This window comes from Coenobita brevimanus, chromosome 15 (genome assembly GCF_032717465.1).
Source record: "Coenobita brevimanus isolate Jiangsu-jjx chromosome 15, ASM3271746v2, whole genome shotgun sequence".
Lineage (NCBI taxonomy): Eukaryota > Metazoa > Arthropoda > Malacostraca > Decapoda > Coenobitidae > Coenobita > Coenobita brevimanus.
This window is the reverse complement of record NC_136968.1, coordinates 36,079,553-36,087,271: the sequence shown is the minus strand read 5'-3', so window position 1 is coordinate 36,087,271 and position 7,719 is coordinate 36,079,553.

Here is a 7,719-nt window from a genome sequence, read left to right as displayed (position 1 = left end):
ACTTCCTGTCTGGCTACTTACACATCAATAAACTTAACAAAATGGCTGCCTATGTACCCCCTTAACTACCTACCTATCTACTGACATACTTACATACCTTCCTACTAACCAGCCTGCACATCTACCTACCCACCTGCCTACTAACCAGCCCACCTATCTACCTACTTACCTACCTACTGACTTGCCTTGCTTCCTACTAACCTACGTACTTACCTACCATCAGCCTATCGATACCAACCTGTTTACCTACAAACCTGCCTACATTGCTACCTACCTACCTACTTACCTCCCTACCTACCTACCTACCTAACTTACACAACAAGAGGAAAATACTTAGTGAGGGATGCCAAGTACTGGTTAAAAATGTTTCTCTCTCTCTCTCTCTCTCTCTCTCTCTCTCTCTCTCTCTCTCTCAATTCTTAAACTTAGGTGGAGAGAGAAAGAGAGAGAGATGGAGGTCTGAGATAAGGTAAATGAGAGAGAGGTGGAGAAATTGAAAAATAAAAAGGAGAAAATGAAGGAGAGAGGGAAAGGAAGGCAAAATGGAGGGAAGGAAGAAGGAAGGAAGGAAAGGAGCAGGAAGAGGAAGAAGAGAGGGAGGCGGAGGCAAGAAAAAGTGAAACGAAGGAGAAAGTAGAGAAGGAGGAGGGGAAGGAGAAGTGAGAGAGGGAGGAAAGGAAAGGAAGGGAGGAAGGAGGGAGGAAAGGAAAGGAGAAAGAAGGAGGTACGAGGGAGGAAAGGAAAGGAGGAAGAGGGAGGAAAGGAAAGGAGGAAGAGGGAGGAAAGGAAAGAAGACAGGGAGGAGGTAGGGAGGGAAAGAATAGAGGAGGGAGGTATGGAATGGGGAGGGGAGAGGGAGGTGGCCAGTGCCAAAGGACAACGTGGTGGAGAGAGAGAGAGAGAGAGAGGGAGAGAGAGAGGGTAAATTGGATGCTCAAGAGGGGGAGTGAAGGAGGGTGCCAGGGATGGATAGGGTGAGGGTATGGGTGAATGGGGATAGCAGAATGAATAATAGGGTGACTAATTGAAAAGGTGCAGGAGAGGGTGGCAGGGAGAGGTAGGGTGAGGATGTGGATGAAAGGGTGCCAGTAAGGGGAAACAGGGTGACAGAGGGGAAATAGGGCGACAGAGAAGAGGAAAAAGGGTGCAAGGGAAAGATAAGGGTGAAGGTGTTTCATAGGATTAGTAGGACGAGTTGAGGGTGCAAGTAAAGGGGTGTGAGTCAAGGGTGTGTCATAGGGTGCCAGTGAGGGTGTAGGCAGTATGAGTAAGGGTGTGTTATAGGGTGCCAGTAGGGGTGTAGGGTGTATGAGTAAGGGGTGCCATAGGGTGCCAGTAGGGGTGTAGGCAGTATGAGTAAGGGTTTGTTATAGGGTGCCAGTAGGGGTGTAGGGTGTATGAGTAAGGGGTGCCATAGGGTGCCAGTAGGGGTGTAGGCAGTATGAGTAAGGGTGTGTTATAGGGTGCCAGTAAGGATGTAGGCAGTGTGAGTAAGGGGTATATTATAGGGTGCCAGTAGGGGTGTAGGCAGTATGAGTAAGGGTGTGTTATAGGGTGCCAGTAAGGGTGTAGGCAGTATGAGCAAGGGATGCCATAGGGTGCCAGAGGAAGTGGGTGACACTGAGGGGGTGGGGTGCCAAAAGAACTGCCAGAGGGGTTGACAGTAAGGGGGGGGGGAGTGGTAGATGGGTGGGGGGTGTCAGTGTTGGGGGCAGGCAGTGGGAGAGGGGAGTGCCAGAGGGTGTAGGAGAGTGCCAGTAAGTAAGAGGGTGTCAGGGTGCTATAGGAGCATGAGGGTGAGGTGTGGCAGTGAGAGAGATCCTGGAGGGGGGGGTTGATCCTAGTGAAGGGAAGGGTACCCGTAAACAGTGTCTGTCAGAGGGGCATGAGAGGCAGGGAGGGAAGTGCCAGTGAGGGGCAGAGGGATGGGGAGTGCCATGGTGCCAGAGGGGGAGTAGGAAAGTGCCAGTAGGGTTGGAGAGGGGGTGGCGGGAGTAGATAATAGTGAGAGGAAGGGATGCCAGTAAGGGGGGGAGCGGTAGAGGGGGACGTCAGAGGGGTGGGATGGGATTAAAGGGCTCCGTAGGGGGTGACAGAGGGGGACAGAGGGAAGTGCCAGGGGGGAGGGGGGGACAGCGTGGTAAAAGGAGGAGCCAGAGATTGGTGAGAATACAGGAATGGGGTGCCAAGAGGGAAGTGGCAGTGATGGGGAGAGGGGGGAATACGAGGGTGCCTGAGGGAGTGTAGGGAAGTGCCATGGGGGCAGAGGGAGGGGGAGTGCCAGAGGGTAGATACTAGCGAGGGGAAGGGGTGCGAGTGAAGGGGGGGTGCCAGAGGGGGGGTGAGAGTAAAGGGAAGGGGTGCGGGTGAGGTGGGGTGCCAGAAAGGGTGCCAAGAGGGAAGTGGCAGTGAGGGGGGAGTGCCAGGGTGCCAGAGGGGGGTGTTGGCAGAGTGCCTGGTGGTGGTGGTGGAGGGGGTGAGGGGGGCGGGGACCCCCAGTCAGGGCAGCAGCAGCAGGGGGGGCAGGTGCTCAGTTCCGGCTTGTCTCCGCCTCTGAACTCTACCAGGGACCAACACCATCACCATGTGCTGACTCTCTCTCACTCTCACTCTCACCACCCTCACCATCACCACCACGCTCACCACACCACCACACACGGGCCACGCCACGGAGCATCAGGGAACGTCAAGGAGCGTGACGGAGCATACAGGTAGTGAGACAAAAGTAATAAAAGTGTTGTCTGTCCACACTCGGCCCCCTCACCACGCGTTCGTCGCCCCATACCCTGAGGCACGGAGCATCAAGGAGCATCAGGGATCATCGAGGAGCATCAGGGGGTGTGGGGAGTCCTTAAGGAGCGTCAAGGAGCGTGAGAGAGACATGGGAGCGTGAGAGAAACGAGAGAAAATTGCCGAGATAGTGTCCACACTTGACCCCCTCATAGCGCCCCCATCACCACGCTCACCATACCATCACCCAGAGGCACGGAGCAGCACGGAACAACAGGGAGCGTGTGGGAGTCCTAGGGAGCGTGAAGGAGTCCAAGGGAGCATAAGGGAGCCATAGGGAGCATAAGGGAGCTGCAAGGGCATCAGAATTGTGTGGGAAAATTATTGGCCTATGCCCCACACTCGACCTCGTCAACACCACATCATCCCAAGCACCATACACCAACACTGACTTACAGGGAGCATCAAGGAGCATAAGGGAGCGTGAGACAGGCACAGGGAGCATTAGGGAGCTTGAGGCAGGCACAGGGAGCATTAGGGAGCGTGAGGCAGGCACAGGGAGCATTAGGGAGCGTGAGGCAGCCGCAGAGTACGTGAGGAAGGTGGGGGAAGTGAGAGAGAAAAAAAAGTGATTAAAAACTGTCCACACAGCGTACTCGCAGCAGCCATGCCACGCGCCCTCCCGGAGCATTGGAAGTATCACCAGGAGCGTGAGAGAGAGCCACAGGAGCATTGAGAGAGCCACAGGAGCATTGAGAGAGCCACAGGAGCATTGAGAGAGCCACGGAAGCATTGAGAGAGCCACGGGAGCATTGAGAGAGCCACGGAAGCATTGAGAGAGCCACGGAAGCATTGAGAGAGCCACGGGAGCATTGAGAGAGCCACGGGAGCACTTAGAGAATCATTTGGAGCCACAGCGAGCCAAAAGAGCGTTGCAGAGAAGCTCATGAGAATTGTGAGAGTCTGCTGTGAAGTAAAAAATAAATAAATAAATAAGAATGAAATAAGGTGTGGTGGGACACTGAAATATTTGAGATAAACTCGCCCTCTTTAAGCCCTCTGCCCTTAGTGCCGGCCCCACAGCCCCTTCGTGCCAGCCGGGAGTGTTTGGGAGTCGCCAGGGAGCGTTGGAGGGAGTGAGGGAGTGGGAGTGAGATAGAAGAGGGACTTGGAGATATTAGTGTACTTGTGTCGAAAATTGCTGCACCAGTACCCCTCCCCCCTCTCTTCTCAGCCTTCTGCCCTTAGCCCTTAGTGGGAGCCCTTGGGAGCCTGTAGAACCCCTTGGGAGCGTATACAAGCCCTTGGAAGTGTGCAGAAGCCCTTGGCAGTGTGTACAAGCCCCCGGGAGCGTGTGGGAGTGAGTAAGAGGGCCTTGAAAAAAATATATCTACTTGTATTGAAGTTTATCATTGCTCGCTTCTCAGCCTTCTGCCCTCAGCCCTTAGTGGGAGCCTTTGGGAGTGTGCAGAAGCCCCAGGGAGTGTGCAGGAGCTCCAGGGAGTGTGCAGGAGTCCCAGGGAGTGTGGAGAAGCCCTGGGGAGTGTGGAGAAGCCCTTGGGAGAGTGCAGAAGCCCTTGGGAGTGTGCAGAAGCCCTTGGGAGTGTGCAGGAGCCCTTGGGAGTGTGCAGGAGCCCCAGGGGAGTGTGCAGGAACCCCAGGGGAGTGTGCAGAAGCCCTTGGGAGTGTGCAGGAGCCCCAGGGGAGTGTGCAGAAGCCCTTGGGAGTGTGTAGATGCTCCTGGAAATGTGTGGAAGAGTATTTATTAAAGTCTAAACAGTGAGATATAATCTTTGCTCAGAAATATACCGTAGTACCAATATATAGGTGTCAAAAGAGGACCTCATAATTGCCTAGATTATCCTTGAGGCTGACCTAGAGCAGCCCATAAGAGATTCCCAGCCCTTTCACAGCCCTTGAAATGCGTTGAGGGCTGACAGGGAGGAATCCAAAGAATCCAAAGCCCCCAAAGGTTAGTGAGACCTGATGGGAGTCGGTTCAGACCCGTCAGAAAGGGAGGAATCCAGAGCCCTTAAAGGTTAGTGACTCAGTGGGAGTTCAAACCTCCTAGAAAGACTTCGAAGTTATTTGGTTGACAGTAGGTGAATCCAAAGGTTAGTGACAGCTGATTTGAGGGAGTTCAAACCCATCAGAAAGGATTTGATGTTACTTATGTGACAGCAGGGGAATCCAAAAGTCGTGATCGTGACAGTGGTTCACCCAGGTGGAATCCAAACCTCTTTCAAGGACATGACAGGTGAGAAGAGTTCAACGCCTCTGTGCATGAAATGAGGGCAGCTAGACGAATCCAAAATCTATAATAGGCCAAAATAGTTGCAAGAGGATCAATTGAGAAGAATGCAAACCTCTCGAAAGTAAACTGGGACCTAACAAAAGGAATTCAGAGCACTGAGAAGAATCCAGTCCTTTTAAACGAGAAGGAATTCAAAGCTCTTACATTCGATTGAGGGGCAGTATAAAAAGAATCCAAACCCATTTCAAGCAGATCAGAACTGAGAACCACCTGAAGTGTCTTTGAATTCGTGACAGGAATCAGACTTAAAGGAATCCAAAACGCTTTAATACGATAGAGAAGGAATTGAACTCCTTTTAGACACAGATGAAGGGGATTTAAGTATTATTTAAGGGATGCAGAGGTTTTAAAGCCACCTGAAAGACCTTGGACTGAGACTGCCAAAGTGGGTGAAATTGTGAGGTGGAAACAAGAATTGGATTTCACTGGTGTAGTCTCTTTCTCACTGATTTTAATTGTCTAGCTGAAACAAGAGTAAAATAAAGAAATACTGTACAGGGAGAAAAGCAGTAGGCTATACAGAAGACATTGCACAGAACGGGGGAGACAAAAAGAAGATATTGAACAGAATGAGGAAGAGCAGACAGGATATAGAGGGACACTGTTGAACAAAAAGGGGAAGAGAAAAGAGTAAAGAGGACAGCATTGAACAGAAAGAGGAAAAGAGAGTAAAGAGGACAGTATTGGACAGAAAGAGGAGCATACAGAAGGAAGAGCAGACGAAATACAAGAAGACATTGTGAGCAGACATAATATAGGGACGTTATTGAACAGAAAAAAAGAAGAGGAAACAAAGCGAAGACATCAATGGAGAGGAAGATGGAAATGCACAAGGCATAAATAAAATATAAGTGGTAAGGACTGAGAGAGGACAGAGTATTAGCACTAGAGGAGGAGTGTATGAGCCACGACAAAAGCCCTTGGAAGGTGCCTTATATTTAGCTGGTGGGTGACAGGGAAGAATTAACTGGCTCTGCACACCCCGGTGAAAGTGGATGCAGCAACGGCAAAACAAAATTCCTCACACACCCTTAGCCAGCGACACATCTTTTACCAGCGTCTGAAGGATTTGGAGGCACTTCTGTGAAAAACAAACCACATGACCCAAGATTAGTTAGCAGTGGATGTGTGGAGGGTTTTTGAAGTTGATGCAGCTACACCAATGAGGAAAAGCCATTAACGAGATATTTTAGTACCAGTTTTTGAAGGATTTGTGGATTTGGAGGCGCCGCTGTGAAACACAAACCGCACAACCTGAGATTATTTAGTAGTTGATGCGTGAAGGGTTTTTAGAAGTGGGTGCAAAAACACAAATGAGGGAAAGCCATTAACAAGATCTCTTTGTATCGGCTTAGTGAAGGAATTGTGGATTTGGCAAACCAGCAAGAATTTTCAGCGTTGGGTGTGTGAAAGATTTAGTTCTTAAAACGATGCAGGTACATGAATAACTACCGGTAAGTCGTCAGTAAGATCTTTTGGCAGTGGCTGAGTGAAGGATTTGTGGGCTTGGAGGCAGCACTGTGTGAGAAGCAAATGCCGTTAACCAAGATTATCAACACTGGATATGGGCAAGAGTTTTAGCGCTGGATGCAACTAGGTCAGTAAATGAAAACCCATCGAAATCTCTCAAAATAAAACTGTGGAGGATAGTTGGGAGTGGATGCTGTATACTAGAAGAAGTATTAGTAACAAAATTAAGTGAACATGTAAGATGGGCTGGTAGATTATAGGAAGTCAACGTGATTTGTAACTAAAAAAAAAAAGCTGAAACGTGACTGCTACAGCCTTCAACAAATAGTACATAACTTTGAACCTTCCTGTAGTACTTAATAAATACTAATACTTCGAAGATTCTGTTGGGAAGTAATTTAAATGAACCAGAGATGAATGCAGTACACTGTATATTTAAAGACCTGAAACTCGTGGAAAGCATACCTGTGACCTGTTAAATTTGAAACTTAGAATAAAAGTGAATGTGACTTAGATTTGCATATAGGCAAGGTTTTAGAAGATCCTGGTGGAAATTGACCCGTAATTGGAGAAACCAAAACAATGTGAATAGTAAATGCAACCTGATTGAAGGAACTTAAAGAATGTGGAGAGTAAATGCAACTCATTACAGGAACATCCGGCCTTTTTCAATCCTGTGTACTTCCCCTTAAGCCTATTAAACCTTGGAAACCACATGCCTTCAGGACGTAAGTGTGTCAAATCCAAAAAGAATAAGATTTAGGACACAGTGCATACGGAGACTCAACTAGAGAATCATTAGTCCTGTGAAAAGTGAATGTGGCTGATGTCTGAAGATCACCTACGACTGAGAACCCTGAAGTGGATAATATAGCTTAGTGGAAGAAGCGACTGAGACATGGAAATTAAGCCACGAGGAGCCTGTACGGAAAACTTATCTACGGTACGCCCATGAGGAAGTGAACGCAACCTTTAAACGAAGAAATAAGGCATTCGAAGTGCCTACATCGTATTGAAACTTAAGGGAAATTACAAAGCGTATTGGAAAGTGAGTGTAACATATGATGAACATAAGACATTGGTACACACTGGAGGTTATTGGAAGGATCATGAATCCTGTGGAAGATGCCTCGCGTTTATTTGAGAAGTGAATGATACGTCTGATTAAAAATAATAATAATAATAATAATAATAAGCCATTTGAA